Source organism: Engystomops pustulosus, chromosome 7 (genome assembly GCF_040894005.1).
Source record: "Engystomops pustulosus chromosome 7, aEngPut4.maternal, whole genome shotgun sequence".
NCBI classification, from domain to species: domain Eukaryota; kingdom Metazoa; phylum Chordata; class Amphibia; order Anura; family Leptodactylidae; genus Engystomops; species Engystomops pustulosus.
Window position 1 is genome coordinate 68,140,328 of NC_092417.1, and position 18,513 is coordinate 68,158,840.

Below are 18,513 nucleotides of genomic sequence, written 5' to 3' on the forward strand. Positions count from 1 at the left end.
AATAATACAAATAATTACAATTAATATGATTAATATGTATTTTTATTGATAAATTGCACAGTACAATACATCAGCGGGTGAATATAGATATTACAACAAAATACTTTAATAAGCTACATTCAATTGTCATTGAATGGCCATATACCTTAAATGTTCTGTAAGAATCACAAAGTTGTTTTTGTTACATTTTTACTGTGCTTTTGCCCTTGCTCCTTGTGTGGTAATAGATATTTACATAAACATAAGTTTTATTAAAAGCCGCAATAGAGGCTAATAACTGGACAAATCTTAGCAACACCACAAAAGTCAAGAAAAACCTTGCATAAGGATATAAAATGGTTTGATCTCACCAGCTACACGGAGTAGGTTGGCAGATGGGGTCATTGCAGTTGTTCAGGTACAAGGGTGCATGGAAGAAAAAACCTATGGCACCCTAGCTAGCAAACTGTACCCTATCACCCCATATAACTCCTGCCCTGACAAGGAAAGTCCCAATACTCACCCTAACAGGTGATCTATGTCATTAATAGGATATTCCCATTTGCTATTCTTGGAACTGCCCAAGAAGTGAACAGAGACCCATGCATGTGTGGCAACCTCTGCATTCACTGAATTGATGGTTCACCTAAGTGAATTTATTATTTATTATATTCTCATTGGGAATACAGGCAGGATAGGTTCTTTAGGTTTGTTCTTAAGTTGAATTTGTATGTAAGTCGGAACTGTATATTTTTTAATTGTAAAAAAAAAGCCAAAAATTTTTGGTCTCTGTGACAATTGGATTTAAAAACTTTTGGGTTGCTTAAGAACCAGGATTAACAATAAAGCTTATTTGCAGACAGCTTTTGTAACTATTACAGCTGATCATTGTAGCCTAGGGCTAAAGTACAGTAAATTACCAACATCCAGAGGTCTGTTTGTAACTAGGGGTCGTCTATAAGTCAGATATTCTTAAGTAGGGGACCGCCTGTACCTCTTTACGTCTGTATTCAATTCAACCATACTAATGGTCCATGCCACTAATTTCTGTAGATTCTTCCCCATGCACCATCCCCATGCCATGTTCATTCTTACACAGACAGACTGCTACTAACCCACTCTCTTAAAAATACTGTTCCCAATGTTGCATTCTTTTCACTCAAACTTCTCCCTGTGGCATCCTTTTGCTCATAGACATTACACCCCATGCCACCCCTTTCTATAGCAGACCGTTTCCCATGCCCTTGATCACACAGACTTCTGCCCATTCCTCTCTATCACATGGACTGCTTGCTCCTCATGGTCTCCTTACAATGTTCCCTCTATTTTGCACAGGCTTCCCATGGCCATCTTCCCTAATGTACAAACTGTTCCTTATGAGCCTTTGAAATGGGAGACTCCTGTTTCACATGGTTGGTTTTATTTTCACCTGTCACAAAAACTTTAGCCTCATCCCCTGTGTTAACAATTCAGTTCCTCTGGAGAAGGACATGATTCATGCACAAGCTGCCACTTCCCAATAGCAAATTGCCCCATCTTAGCCATGGGAGCTGCTCAGTCTCATTCTATCATATGAGCAATGTTGATTATCAATATCTTGCCTCTACTTCTCCTTACATTGTAGGTGCCAAAACATTAGAGTGTTAGCTTTTCAGACCCAGATTCATTAGGTCTACTAGTCCTTTATACCAAGCCATGTATGTTGTCAGCACTTACTAAATGTAAATTATTATAGTTATTAAAATATGCGCCATTGCCAGGCAGACATGCATTGAATTATGGTGGATTTCATGTAAAGGGGAGTGGTTCTTATTTAATAAATTCCACTCTTTGATGCATAAATCAGAAATGAAAAAAAAAGAATAAATAAAAAAGTTGAAGGTGAAAAAGTCTTCGCAGAATAAAATGGTGGAACAACAATGCGGTGGCTGGTAAGGACCCTCAGATTTACAGAGCTACTAATAGCTATTTAAAGAACATTAAATTACATGAAATATTGTCAGTTTTCTATTGTAATTTATGTGATTATATCGTAGTCGTGGAATACCTGCGCCCTAAAAATGATTTATAAAGTGTTTTTATAGTAAAAGCATCCAAAAGGTTCTTGGATGTCAAAGTGAGGCCATTAATCTTTCTATTTGCATTTTACTAAGGAGTACGTGTTGCTAGATTAGTGGATACGTGCGCGCATTCTGGATTTCTATAGGGTATTATTCATTTGACCCTTTTTGCAGAACGGGTTCTGTTCCACTTGGACAAACAGATTAAGTATCCGAGGAATATGTGCATGGAAACTCAGATTCACCTTATTGCGGTAATTGCAGCAATAAAAATATATCCATCAAAAATGTACTTCTTATCAAAATATTACGTGAATAATAAAAACAAAAAAAGTAAAAAAAAAAAATTAAAGATAGTGTTCTTTTTTTCGATTTTTTTTTTTTCAAATGCTTTTCATAGCGTCGGTAAATCCTGTCTGCTTTTATTGTTTATTACACAAATAAGTAATCGAAATAAAATTCAGGAAAAATGTAAGTCTTAGTTTTAATTAAAACACTTGCAGATAGCATTTTTATATAAATAGGTCTTACTTAGTCTGCCAATAAGTGATTGGACATTCTGTGCCTAGACAGGGGTGTAGATAGTAAAGTTTGTTTTTTAAAGGGGTTCTCCATCTGGCTTTTGGTGACACTCAGGCATTAGCAAGGGTACGGCTGTGGTCGTGACAGCACCAGTGGTCTCTGTATACAAACAGATTCAACAGATGGACTACGCAGCATCTGTATTATTATTTTTATAATTTTTTTTTATTCCTGTACAACCCCTTTATGAACATACACTGGTTATGTTGGTTAAAGATTAAACAGTTCCATTGCTGTTGGTATATTGGGCCATTAAGTATGGTGGTAAAACAGGGATCTTTCAGGTCCTTGCTTCACCGTTAACTCAGGACTGTAGTAATGTCACTGCGTCTTCTGTACGAAGATGGAGACTATGGAGGGTGGAGGAAACCTGGGCATGGAAACTGGGACTAGCTGCTACATAAAAAATATTATGGCATGAGATTTGTAGTACATGTTGTGTGTCTGTGGGGCAGTAAAAGGACATTATACCATATGTGGGGCCCCTGACTAAAAAGACATTATAAAGGGGAGAGAGTGGCACTTATATAGGGGAAGGGGCATTATATAGTGTGAAAGCCACTGGAGGAGCATTAACCTGATGTGAGTGGGAACTGAAGGGGACTTATTTGGCACTAAAAGACAATGAAGACTCTTTATATAACGTGGGGTACCACTGGAGAGGGAGGGGGCTCTAATAGGGCATTATACAACATGGAGGATAGTTGAAGGATGAGATACTATTTTATGGGGATGAATATATCGTGTGTGGGGTATTAAAGCAGGAGACCAATTAGAGGTCATTTACTATTCTTTTATAATTGGGGGGTGGTTGAAGGATTATTATGATGTACAGGGGGAACTAAGTGGCCACACCACAAAAGGTTTTTCGAGTTTCAGGAAAATGGATTTCAGAGATTTTTTTCTCTGTTCGCTAAATTAGTTAAAACTATTCACTCTATACAATTACTTTAGTGTTGGAAGCAACACATCAGACATCCATTAGGGTCCCTGCAGCCTCTTGAAATAAATAGTCCCTTCTACTGAAGACTGTACATAGAATGTACTTTGAAGAAGGACTCATTCAGCTAGAGCAAACTTCTGTTTGTGCCACCACCTTTATACATGTACATGTACAGATACTTGCAACATGCCTTAATAAGCCCCTCCTACTTATTAATTGTAAGCTAACCTGACATGACCACAAGACTAAAGCCCACTTTACAACATGTTGTGGTAAACACAACATGTATGCAGGAAGTAAACCCTGATGACCCTGCAATAGATTGTCCTTTTGGCCTCCATTGGGCTGGCATACTGAAAAGTGCATAAAGTAGATAATGAATGGATGGTCAAACAGATGTATTGAGTATTATTGTGAACTCGATGTCAGTGTAACTCTACAGGAAGGGCTCACCTCGTTATATGAGTAGGACACAAAGCCACAAGAGCTGTCAAACTTAATTTGGCTCCATCTATTTGAGAAGTAGCAGAAACCTCCAAGCATTTGGAGCAAGAAATAACGCACCCTCGATGCCTCAGTGGAAATCAAATGGCCAATTCCATGTCCATTTTAGATGAATACTGAGGATGCACTGCTTGTACTGCTGGATAAGCTGCTAGTCTTGTATCCCTGAAGACCCTGGTTCATGTCTGGTTTAGGTCAGCTATTAAAGGAAAGCAGAAGTATTTTTTCAAATGGGACATTATACAGTAATTTTGGCTATAAAATTTTTGTAAATCATAATCTCACATATTGTGGGTTCGTAATTTGGCAGAATACATTTTTGGGAAAAGTTACCTAAAATCTGTGAAAAAAATAGGTTTATGGAAAAACAGACATTAAAAATAAGGGATCTAAGATACTGAATAAGAAAGTGGATTCTAGAAAATGATCACATGTTATGAGGAAGACTGGACTTTCCTGATAGCATAGATGTGGGCTATTATGTGTCATGGGTGCTCCCGTGCCCCTCTCCGCTCGCTCCTGCAGCGCGGTGCGCGCCCCCTCCTCCTTGGGCGCGCGTGACGCCTTCATGAAATTTAAAAGGGCCAGCGTGCCGTTAATTGGCGCTGGCCATTTTCAGAAAATTACTTAAAGGGGTATCATAGTATCATAGTATATAAGGCTGGAAAAAGACACAAGTCCATCAAGTCCAACCTTTAAGAATTAAATAAATGTTTTATCCCCATAACCCGTGATATTTTTTCTCTCCAGAAAGGCATCCAGGCCTCTCTTGAACATGTACATAGAGTCCGCCATAACAACCTCCTGCGGCAGAGAGTTCCACAGTCTCACTGCTTTTACAGTAAAGAACCTTTGTCTATGTTGATGGTAAAATCGCCTCTCCTCTAGGCGCAGAGGATAACCCCAGTCCTGGTCACAGGTCTAGGTATAAAAAGATCTTTGGAGAGATCCTTGTACTGTCCGTTCAGGTATTTGTACATTGTAATGAGGTCTCCCCTCAGTCGTCTTTTTTCTAAACTGAATAATCCCAAATTCTGTAATCTGTCATTGTATTCTAATCCCCCATTCCCCTAATAATCTTGGTTGCTCTCCTCTGCACCCGTTCCAGCTCTACTATGTCCTTTTTATACACTGGTGCCCAAAACTGTACACATTATTCCATGTGTGGTCTGACCAGGGATTTGTATAAAGGCAAAACTATGTCTTTATCATGAAAATCTATTCCTCTCTTGATATATCCCATAATTTTATTTGCTTTAGCAGCAGCCACCTGGCTCTGGTCACTAAAATTAAGTTTACCATCCACCAATACCCCCAAGTCCTTTTCGGCTCCAGTTTTAAAGTAATTGACTGTTTAGAACATAATTATACTTTTTGTTTCCATGGCCCAAGTGCATAACTTTACATTTATCTACATTAAACCACCTCATCAACCATTTCTCTGCCCACTTCTCAAGCTTCCACAAATCCCTCTGTAATGCTAAACTATCGACCTCAGTATTTATTACTTTACACAGCTTAGTATCATCTGCAAATATTGAAACTTGACTGTGTAAACCCACTGCAAGGTCATTAATAAAAATATTAAAAAGAAGTGGCCCAAATACTGACCCCTGTGGCACTCCACTGGTAACGTCAACACAATCTGAGAATGTGTCATTAAAGGAAACCTACCATTTTGAATGGCAGGGGTAAGCTGTAAGTACCGAGCACCAGCTCAGGGTGAGCTGATGCCGGTACTTACTTTCGTTAGTGTTATAAACCGCGGTATCGCGGTTTTAACACTTTTTAAACTTTAGAGCAGGAGAGGCTTCGGCGCTGCGCACGACCGTGCGCGCAACATCTCCTTATCTCCTTTTTTTATAGGTAGGCGTCCGCACGATCGTGCGCACGCAGCACCGAAGCCTGTTCTGGTCTAGAGTTTAAAAAGTGTTAAAACCGCGATACCGCGGTTTATAACACTAACGAAAGTAAGTACCGGCACCAGCTCACCCTGAGCTGGTGCTCGGTACTTACAGCTTACCCCTGCCATTCTAAATGGTAGGTTTCCTTTAATGACGACCCTCTGTTTTCTATTACTAAGCCAATTACTTACCCAAATACACAGATTTTCTCCTATTCCCAGCAGTCTCATTTTACATACCAACCTTTTATGCGGCACGGTGTCAAATGCCTTTGAAAAGTCCAGATATACAACATCCACAGCGTCCCCCAGATTCAGTCTTAAACTTACCTCCTCGTAGAAACCAATCAGATTAGTCTGACAGGACCGATCTCTCATAAACCCATGCTGACGCTGGGAAAAAGTTATACAACTTTCCAATGTACTTTCTGTATCAATTCCTCATGGTTTTCTAGATCTTTGCTTGCTGTCATTCTATAGAAAACTTCTATGGTTACTTTGAGTGGACAGAAATCAGACCATGTTCACACAGGTGCGCGGCTCGTTATAACACCCGGCTCTGATTACTCTCTGTGATACTAACGATCTGTGCAGCTGTGTGACCATGGTCAGATTTCTGTCCACTCAAAGTAAACATAGAAGTTTTCTATAGAATGACAGCAAGCAGAGATCTAGAAAACCATGAGAAATTGATACAGAAAGTATATTGTAAAGTTGCATAACTTTTTATAATACATATAATAACATTAATTTGCTGAAATGGGAAAACCCCTTTAAGCCTGTCTCTTCCTATACTCCCTGCCGGATCTATGTGCCTACACCTTAGAGAAAACTCTCTTGCGATATTCCCGCGTTGCTGTGTGTTCCTGCTCCTGAGTTCCCGTGTTCCTGTTCCCATGCTCCTGTGTTTTCCTGCGTTCCTGTTCTTGTGTTCCTGCGTTGTTGTTCCCGTGCTCCTGTGTGTTCCTGTCTGTTCTTGTGTTCCCGTTCCCATCTGCCTGGACATCCCGTTGCTGACCCCGGATTGGACTTGACCTTGCATCTCTGCTGCCTGCACTGACCCAGTGCCTGGACCTGACCACAAGACTGTCTCATGCTAAGGTACCACGAACTCGGCTGCCACCGTGGGCTAGTTGCACCTGTGGAACAACCTGCTGGCACCCTGCCGCAGCAAGACCATCCCGTTTTGCGGCGGGCTCTGGTGAAGACCAGGTGCCACTTAGATTCTGGTCCCAGGTGTCGGCTAGTACCACCTCCCATGGTGGACCAGAGGATCCATTGATCCCGAACCCTGACATCATGTAACTACTCTGTTTCCCAAAAAATAAGACACCCGCTGAAAATAAGACCTAGTGGCAGTCATTCCTACATCTCCTCCCACACCATACCGTAGTAGATCATTTAGATACTTCAAGGGGAAAACAGAAGAGCAGGATTTATAAGATCTCATCTCTAATTCCTGCCATCAACTTCCCCATGTGGTCAGAAGCTACTGGGTCTCAAGATAAGAAGACTGCCTGACAGTGAGAATATATTTGTTGTATAAGTGTATAAATTTAAGGATATGAATATATGCCGTGTTAATGGTGTGTATGTTTATGTATCTGCTGTATGTGTGTATATATGCTGTGAATCTGCTGTATGTGTAAGTATATGCTGTGTATTCTGTAGGTGTGTTTTATGTATATGCTTTAATAGTGTATATAATGTGTACAATGTGTATAATGTGTACACGCTGCATGTTTATGTGTATGTGCTGTGCATTAAGCAAAGCATGATAAAAGTTTTCTACACTGTATATAGGTAGTAGCACTATTATATAAGCATGTATAATGCAGTAATAATTGGAAAACCTATGGCACTAATATTTAAGTTAACCATGAAAATGGCTGACTATAGTCCCAGTTACCTTTTTCAGAAACTTAAATGGCTGCCCTGGAAAATAAAATAAAATATCTGCAGATTCAAAGAACAGGGACATTCCTGAGTACAACAAAGTTTTATTGTTGGGAGGAAAGGAGAGAGGGTGCAGCTGGATATTTCAATCAATGTCCGGATAGAGTCAGAGCTGTCACGCCTTTATTATTTGCGTCCCATATTGTAGTTTTCTGACTCTGATTTTCATCTGCCCTGAGTTGCTCATTTGGTTCAGTTTATTTATGGTCATTAAGTGTAATGTGTGTTTATATGCTCTATAATAAGTATATAAATACCACGCGCCAAACTATTTTGTTCCAAACCTTTCCAATTTCCTTGCCTGCAACGAAATGTCACTGTGCCAATTTACATCGGCTGCAAATTAATTTTTTAGTAAAATTACAACAAACCACCTTTTTATTTCATATTTACGCTCCATCTGGAAAACCACTTTTCAAGCTTTTGAAGCTGTAGAAAATAATAAAACATAATCATTTCTATGTCTGAAAGAGACCTTATCGGCCCTGGAATGGCGTGGAAAATAAGTTCCATGAACCCGACCAATCATTTCTCTCGAGGAAAGTGTCCATGTCGTTTCATACAACAGGTCGGTATTACGTGCTTTACAAAACCCTCATGACATTGATCCAACTGCAAGTCTTTGTTTTATAAGTCAATAAAATCCACTCTCGTCTTTAGAAGCTTTACAGAGGCCAACAGCATCGGGGGATGGATCTGGAGACATTACCCGTCAATGTTATATTGCTTCATGCCAAACAGAAAGAGAACATTCAGGAATATTGCAATTCCTTTACGTCCTGCCAAATTCTCTTTCCATGTAGCACAGACAGTAATTGCAAAGTATCTACGGAAATCTATGACCACAAAGAGAGATGATAACTTAATAAGACCTCATTTTTTATTAACCTGCCTTATCCACTTTTAAGAGTGTGATTGGGCTCTAGCAACTAAAAATCCTTTCTTTTTCTTCCAAAAACCTAATTATCCGATACTTAATTGGATGGGTATCCTGCTCTTCATGTACCTGATCCATTAACCACAGTGGAGTGCAGCTGTCGTGTGTCTCTTGCTTCAGAGGACCCGTTACATCTGTGCACTAAATAAGAAGCCAATTCATTTTAACTGGGTAGCACTTCATTTATCCTGTGGTGGCGCTGTAGGGAACTTGAATAATTGCTGTCAGGTTTCTACACAGTAGCGGGACACAATAAATATGATCAGCTAACTATTATCATAATCCTGCATGGATAAACCAGGGGCACTTACTCATAGATCCAAGCAGATTTCATGTGTAATCTGTGTCATCCATAGCGTCCATCCTTCTAAAATCAACTATGCTAATCTTTATGATAATGAGCCTGAGGGGCTACCCTAGCCCTTTGTGATCTGTCTGTTCAGACTGTTACACTGTCTCACCCTCTTCCCTGCTCCCTCTGTACTTGTGTGATTAGCAGGAAGTGCAGGTCTGTTGAAGTTAATAAGACTTATTTACTAAGGGTTGCGGATCGCACTTTCGTCGGACTATCCGTCTGTTTCGGGGATTGCACGGCTTGGGTAGGTATTTAATAGGTGTCTGCACTGGTATTCTGTCACATATGATCAATTTTTTGCGCAGCTGCCCTGGCTTTCATGCAACAGAAATTGGGGAGCGTGCCGTCGGACAATCCGACTGATTCGGACTGATTGCGGGATTTAACTTTCAAATTGTGTTGCAAGACAATGCACTTACATGCACCACAATGAAGAAGGTGAACTCGGATCTGCAGGATATCGCCGCAGAGTGCATTATCGCACAATGCACTTTCGGGTAACTTCGTCGAACAGATAAGTAAATCTGCCACAATGTTCAATATTCAAACTTTGTTATCAGATTCGGTCCTAAACCTGAAATTATAATATCCTACTGAGCTTCCTGCATAATTGCTCAAGTGCAATCCCCCAAAATAAATGTAAAGCTAAACCTACCGTTTCACACCCTTTACTACCAAAATTTCCAGGGGTTTTCATATCAAAAACATATTTCACCAATCTATGGCCTAGGTAGTAAATGAGCAATTATAGGGGATAATGGAGTGGCAGTCAATACAGGCGGTCCCCTACTTAAGAACACTTGACTTACATATGACCCCTAGTTACAAACGGACCTCTGGATATTGGTAATTTATTGTACTTTAGTCCTAGGCTACAATGATCAGCTATAACAGTTATCAAATGTGTCTATAATGAAGCTTTATTGTTAATATTGATTCTTATGACAACTCAACATTTTTAAAATCCAATTGTCACAGAGACCAAAAAAAAGTTCTCGCTGGGATTACAATGATAAAATATACAGTTCTAACTTACATACAAATTCAACTTAAGAACAAACCTACAGACCCTATCTTGTATGTAACCCGGGGACTACCTGTATTTATGATTTGTTATCTAATACACATGTCCATATAACTGCTGGAAATGACATCACATGTGACACTTGCTAGAGCATGTGTCTATGAGCAGAGACATTTCCTCCCTCTTTTAAGAAAGAATAGAAAGTTGTGTTCCATCTCAAATCATAATGTGGGTCATAATTAAAACAAAAGCATGTGTATTTAACGAAGGTTGTATCATAAAATGTCTGCACCCTGTCACTTAGGTATGTTTTTTGTATCACCCTTGTTATATAAAGTGTAAGTGGAGTGGCCCTTTAATATACTGACTATTACATCCTCATGTCACAGTTCAGAGGCTGAGAGATCAGCCAGTGCTTTCTGCGAACACCACTTCTCACATGACAAGGGAGCACATGGTGCTCCGACCTGGAGAACGTGTACTACACAGCAGCCGACCAAGATGATTTCCTAAAGCTGGAACAGATGGAAGCAGCAAAGTGTGGAAAAAAAGTAAATAAAAGGCACATTTAAGATTTATGGAGCTGAAAATCAAAAACGGAATGGAAATTACTGCATTTGATGGACAAAAACTATGCTGCTAGTGTGGAACATTTAAAGGTAGGTTACAGAGGCTTCCAGATCCCATAATGCATTGTGGTACTGACAAAATCCTGCTCAGTTCATAGTGCAAAATATTGTTCCAAACACAATAAACAAAATAGGTATTTTAAAGGGGATGTTGATTTAAAAAATCACTTTGCAAATGTACTTGCAGGAAACTATAACTCAGTGGGGATAATGGGGTAATGACAGAGAGCACCTCTTTAGATACACATTACATATACAGTGCAGTGAATCCGCTAAATGTGGAATAATGCTTTATTTCCCCTGTGGTGACTGACCATTTGCTGCCAGTATAAGAAGTAATCTATAGAGGATCTTACAGCAGCTCTTACTAACATTGCAATTCCATCTTACAGCTCAAAATTTAAAGATCGGGAAGTATGAGGCCTATTGATATTGAGGCCAATAGACATATAGAACAGTACTTCATGTGGCAAATTTGCTTTTAACATGTAAATGTTATAGATAAGTTTTGAAGGGGTAGTAGGGGTAGAATAAGCCCAGTGCATAACAGTTCTGCAAGCATGCAAGTTTAGGGCTACAGCTGCCACCCATGTATTCAGTGGATACAAAAAAACAAAGAAAAGGAGAAACCTTCATATAGCAGTGCTGATGAAATAGACATACCTCTTGGATCCTGGGGCATATCATCAATGAGAAGTTTCCTACATTTAATTTTTTGGTCAACTTTCCAGAAAACCTCTTGTGTTGAGCGGACACGAACCACAAAGTTTGGGTTCCGTGCCAAACGTTGGCATTTCGGGTTCCCAGAACTCTGAACTTCTGATAATGTTCAGGCTCGGGTCCGACTCAACCAACCAAGCTAGGAATGACTGTGGGTGTTAACCGTTTAAATGCCACTTAAATGTTGGTGATGCCACCAATTTGGGGAGGATCGTCGATCCCGATAATGTAATTGATTTAAATGCCTCCCATTCCCACCGTTTGTACCATTTGGGTTTGGCCGAACTGAGCTGAAAAATAAAAACCTCAGCTTCAGAAAAGATAAAGGTGTATGTATTAGGGCCCAAATTTTGGCAGTAATACATAGGGTACGGTACAGTCTATCCTTACTACCAGAAACATTTAATTCGATCAATGCATTGTTTGGAAAGAAGCTTCTTCTTTCTGAAGAAGTGTTGGAAAAAAGGAGACTAATATTTTGACAGTGAAGACGGCTGGTGCTGGCAAAGGTTCTTAGACATATGAGCTGCCCCCTCAGTGTGAAAAGTAAAATATTAAGTCTTGAGCTTCTCTTCTGGAAGGCTTGTCTTCTGCCAAGGAGGTGCTGTCCAAAACCAACTTAGCTGTAGACATGTTTCCCACTGAGGCATATTAACCAGGATAACTAGTGCACAAAGATTTTTGTTGAAGAAACTTATACATTTTCTCATGTTCTCCCTTTGGAGACAGAGGAAGTAATTTGCTAAGGTTTAAGGTGGATTTGTCAACTGCAAACAACCTAAGGCTTATAGATCTAATCTACAGTGGACAGCTGGTACTGCTATTATATGATGAGGAGTATCAATCAACTTTGAAGTGAGATGTAAATTGGTTGTAAAAAGTCATGGAGGCGGAAAGCTCAGCATTGCAGTCAAGCTCTCCTCACCTCAGAATGAAGGAGATCTGGTTAATGATGTGTATAGATGCAGGACCATCAATTACATTGACTTCAGTGTTAAACCCTCCGCCTCCTGGACTTTATGAAACCAAATTACATCTCACTTCAAAGTTGATTTTTTTTTGGGGACGATGCCACTGCACTGGGCCATGAAATAGACATGATCTAGAAGGTGTTCAGCTGATTGATGACATATTAGTAGTGGTTTATTAGGTCAATTTCTGCTGACAGGTTCCTTTTGATTACCAGAAGTTTTGTTCCCACAATATGTGACATTTTTGCTCTCTAGAAAGGCATCCAGGTCCCTCTTGAACATGTAAAAAGTATCAGCCATTGTAATATCCTGCTGCAGAGAGTTCCATAGTCTCATTACTTTTACAGTAAAAAGTTCCTGTTTATGGCGATGGATGAACCCTCTCTCTTCTAGGCGTGGAGGATGCCCCCCTGTCTTTGCCACCGACTTTGGTATAAAGAGACAATTGGAAAGATGATGTCACCCCTTAGCCTTCTGTTTTTTTTGATGAATGACCTCCAAGTTTAGTTACCTAAAGAACAGAGCATATATATAATAATAATATAATATATAATAAAAAATTTACACATAAATAATACTGGCAGGCCGACAAGTTGATACAGGCCCTCAGTTCTCTCTACAACTTGCTGGAAGATTAGAACTAAAAAAGAAACACCAGTACCCCCCAGTTGAGAATTGGATGGCATTAGCTGGTGCTACTCCCACAGTTCGGTAACATAATCATGTTATCCAACAATATGATATTCATGTAAACTTTCTTTTGGATATATATATATATATATATATATATACATACACTCACCAGCCACTTTATTAGGTACACCTGTCCAGCTGCTCGTTAACACTTAATTTCTAATCAGCCAATCACATGGCGGCAACTCAGTGCATTTAGGCATGTAGACATGGTCAAGACAATCTCCTGCAGTTCAAACCGAGCATCAGTATGGGGAAGAAAGGTGACTTGAGTGCCTTTGAACGTGGCATGGTTGTTGGAGCCAGAAGGGCTGGTCTGAGTATTTCAGAAACTGCTGATCTACTGGGATTTTCACGCACAACCATCTCTAGGGTTTACAGAGAATGGTCCAAAAAAGAAAAAACATCCAGTGAGCGTCAGTGCTGTGGGCGGAAATGCCTTGTTGATGCCAGAGGTCAGAGGAGAATGGGCAGACTGGTTTGAGCTGATAGAAAGGCAACAGTGACTCAAATCGCCACCCGTTACAACCAAGGTAGTCAGAAGAGCATCTCTGAACGCACAGTACGTCGATCTTTGAGGCAGATGGGCTACAGCAGCAGAAGACCACACGGGGTGCCACTTCTTTCATCTAAGAACAGGAAACTGAGGCTTCAATTTGCACAAGCTCATCGAAATTGGACAGTAGAAGATTGGAAAAACGTTGCCTGGTCTGATGAGTCTCGATTTCTGCTGCGCCATTTGGATGGTAGGTTCAGAATTTGGCATCAACAACATGAAAGCATGGATCCATCCTGCCTTGTATCAACGGTTCAGAATGGTGGTGGTGGTGTCATGGTGTGGGGAATATTTTCTTGGCACTCTTTGGGCCCCTTGGTACCAATTGAGCATCGTTGCAACGCCACAGCCTACCTGAGTATTGTTGCTGACCATGTCCATCCCTTTATGACCACAATGTACCCAACATCTGATGGCTACTTTCAGCAGGATAATGCGCCATGTCATAAAGCTGGAATCATCTCAGACTGGTTTCTTGAACATGACAATGAGTTCACTGTACTCAAATGGCCTCCACAGTCACCAGATCTCAATCCAATAGAGCATCTTTGGGATGTGGTGGAACGGGAGATTCGCATCATGGATGTACAGCCGACAAATCTGTGGCAACTGTGTGATGCCATCATGTCAATATGGACCAAAATCTCTGAGGAATGCTTCCAGCACCTTGTTGAAACTATGCCACGAAGAATTGAGGCAGTTCTGAAGGCAAAAGTGGGGTCCAACCCGTTACTAGCATGTTGTACCTAATAAAGTGGCTGTGAGTGTACACTGCTACAGTTAACTTTCAAAAGCTCTATAAAGACTACAAATATGAACTAAAGTCATGAACTATCACAGTTTCCTTTAAATCAGATAAAATACATAAAAAATAGGGTTAAAAAAAAGAGTTAAAAAAGGGTTAAAAACTGAGCAAGAAGAAAATAATAACTGAAATTTTGTAGGCGGCAAATTGTTTGTATCCAATATAATTTTAAATTCTACATAAATAAAATGTATTAACTGGGATATTCTGTTTCCTTACAAACTGGAAACAGCAGGAAAAAGACATCAGACTGGGTCACTTGGCCTCAGATCTAGAAAAAATGCTACGTCTTAAGCCAGAATTACAGCTCCTTCATTATGGAGAACTTGGTGGAGTGACACGCATTCTGAGAGTCTGTGGATAAATGACTTGCTACGTCTGAATACATGAATACTTGCCTTTCTTAAAATGTTAGGCCTGTCTTTGGTGATATATGGCCTCATCTTTGTTCACTCCATATTTTCTATTAAAAAAATAGAAAGAATAAGACAAGAACTAAATATGCAGCTCCCTGAATTTGAGCCTTGATAACAAAAAATCTGTCAAAGTTTTACTAAATATTTATGTTGTTTTTTTGGGTCAATCTGTTGTACTTTAAATTGTTACATTTCTGTAAATAGGGTCTGAATTAAGTGCAAATATTGAGGATATGCGAATATTGCAGCTCAGCCCATCCAAGTGAAAACTATGCACACAAAAACAATGCCACTGTTTGTGGAAACCTTTGTTCTAATTATGCATTACCCTTTTCTAAATCCTTTATCTCTGGTATTCTCAATCATATTGGTTATTACATATTGGATTACAGATAGTAGCATTGCCAGTGCAAGTTTATTAGATGATCAATATTTTTAGAATATAATATTAAAATAGTTTGTCCAATGAATAGTACAATGGATAGGCAGTTGTATGGTAATAATTGTGCAGGGAAATAATAATGGTCTAGGCAGCTCCTAGCATTTATTGTGGTTGCTTATTAATACCATTGACAATGATTTTCAGTTAACATGTAGGTTGGAGACACAGGAGTATAGAGCTACCCACATATTCAGATGAATAAAACTCCTTTAATACTTCTAATATCCCCTTATACTCCTTTAATACTACTTATGTACAAGAATATAACCTATCGATGCATCATGTACAATAATATGGCTACAGACAGTCCCCGGGTTACGTGCCAGTTAGGTTCTTTAGGTTTGTATTTAAGTTGAATTTTAATGTGAGTTGGAATATTTTGTAACATAAGACAAAAAATTTTGTGCTGTCATGGGAGCAAGAATTAGCAATAAAACTTAATTACAGACACCTTTCAGCTGATCATTGCAGCCTGAGATTAAAGAGAGCTTTACCGCAGTGGGCAGAGAGGGCCATCTGTAACTATGGGTCATCTGTAAGTCGGTTGTCCTTAAATCGGGGACCATCTCTATTATAATACTGCCACTTATGCACAAGAAAATAATAATAGTATTTTACTATGATTATAGTTCCATATGTCCTATAAAATATGTGCTATAAATTTTCTTTTAATGTAGAACATTTTAAAGTATTTTAAAACTGCCTCCTGTGTGCAAGCATGAAACTCTTATATTTGCAGTATATGATTATGACTGCTACAATACTTTCCCGATATACAAGCAGTGTTGGAATGACCCACCAGGGTAATGGAGTACTACAGAGTACTAGACCCAATTTTGAGGCAAGTGGGGACTATTTAATAGGGAATGAGGATGGGTAGGCACCTAGAATAATTTTATCTGGTGGGCACAAGGAACCCCAGTCTGACACTGCATACAAGAATATAACAAATTAATACTAATAATATAATATAATATAAAAATACTCCCTGACAAGTATAACGTATTTATTATAACCTGCTCCCTACATACAAGAATATAACCACTATGGTATAATACTGCCCCCTATGTACAATAATATAACTACTGTAATACTGCTTACCAGGTAAAAGACTATAACTACTATAATACTGCCTCCTAGGAACAAGAATATAACTAATATAATACTGCCTCCTTTGTACAAGAATATAACTACTATAATACTGCCCCCTATGTACAAGAATATAACTACTATAATACTGCCCCTATGTACAAGAATATAACTACTATAATACTGCCCCCTATGTACAAGAATATAACTACTATAATACTGCCCCTATGTACAAGAATATAACTCCTATAATACTACTCCTATGTACAAGAATATATCTACTATAATACTGCCCCCTATGTACAAGAATATAACTACTATAATACTGCCCCTATGTACAAGAATATAACTACTATAATACTGCCCCTATGTACACAATTCTAGGAACTACACTGCTGCTTTAAATGTAAAAGAATGTATCCACTAGAATACTGCCTCAAATTCTCTAAATCTCTTTATTTAGTTGATACATTCCTGCCACAGATCAGATACCTTTTTAAAGTTCTATTTAATCTTCAGTTTTTAGATGAATTTTGGTTCTATTGCATACTGCAATTTTGCAGGAGCCCCCTGGTGGATGTTTGGCAGGGAATGGATAATTTTTATTAAAATATTATCTTTGCATATTTGTCTATAGGGTCACTTGCCAAAACTTTATAAAATTAAGTCTTCGGTAAGCAGTTATTTGCAGAATCTGCTCCAGTTTCCATGGTCGGCTGCAGGAGTTGTTACTGGAGTAAATGGTTTGGCCCTAATGATGTTTAATTGCTTATCCAGGAAAACCGAGCTCCACTGGGTGTTTAGTGGAGTCTGAGGCTTCCAGAGGTGAAGTGCACAGGCAGCCCGTGAATGGGAACACTCTGTGACTATGATGCATCGTGCAGCTGTGTCACTGTGCTGATTTACATTGTGCACCATTGTACACCTAGTGTTTACTCAGTGTAGTTCTATGTTCTATATGGGGTTAGGACCCAAAACTCACCCACATCCTCTGTCACATAACTAACAAACTATAAAGGTCAGGGACGTATGGACGACATTTCCTACTCTGACACAGGAACAAAGTGACTCCAGAATAAGGTTCAAGCCAGGTATGGGGTGCCAGAAGAAGAAACAATATCCAGCCCCACCTCGACACAGACCCCAGAAACTGACTGGCCATGCCCCCTATTACTCAACCCCCAGCTGAGAATTAAATAGAGTCTAGACAAAGACACCACCCAGCTTCCCTGAGAACAGACACCCCACTGAACCCAGGCTATCAACAAAAGGAGGATTCTGACAGATGCTTATTCCTATTGTTTCAACTGACAATGTTATTGTTCTGTTATGCTTTATGTCTTGTGAATTTGTACCCTGTGACCTGTAAAGCGCTGAGGAATACGATGGGGCTATATAAATTAAGATTTGTTACTATTAATAATAATTGTAATATTATGTTGTTATTGGGCCCGGTCTTATAAAACTATTTGTACTTGAACTGCCCTTCCTTTTCTCCTTACACTTAAATCCCTCCCCCTACTCAATGTGATACGTCATTTATTTTATTGTGCTTATTTTTTATTACTGACTATTCTATTAGGCCAATATTTATTTTATTGATGATGATTAGAGATGAGCGAGCATACTCGTCCGAGCGTGATGCTCGTTCGAGTATTAGCGTACTCGCAACGGCTCGTTGCTCGGACGAGTATTTCGCCCGCTCAAGAACTGCTCGAGTCAATGCAAATTGTCTTCTTATAAGTTAGCAGATGTATGGAAACATCTGCAATGTGTTCTTCTCTAATGATGATCATATTTTTTAGATAATTCAGATAATATACAGGTGAAAGGGTTGCTGCAGTTAATTATTATTTTTAAAATACTCTTTTTTTAATAATGCACTCGTTTAAGTGAAAACCAATAATGTGGATTTCTCGACCTGACCTTCAGGGACTAAGATGATCATC

General features: G+C 39.3%; 2 protein-coding genes across 2 annotated transcripts in view; both read left to right on the plus strand.

Annotated features, from left to right (window-relative positions):
• Positions 1-18,513, plus strand: part of GSC (goosecoid homeobox) — a 136,520-nt gene that overhangs the window by 44,067 nt on the left and 73,940 nt on the right. The gene's annotated exons all lie outside the window — the stretch shown is intronic.
• LOC140069954 (alpha-1-antitrypsin-like) overlaps positions 8,686-18,513 on the plus strand; it is a 213,224-nt gene continuing 203,396 nt past the window's right edge. The window contains exon 1 of the mRNA XM_072116268.1: positions 8,686-8,690. The gene's annotated coding sequence lies outside the window, so the exon portion shown is untranslated. The remainder of the gene's footprint in view (positions 8,691-18,513) is intronic.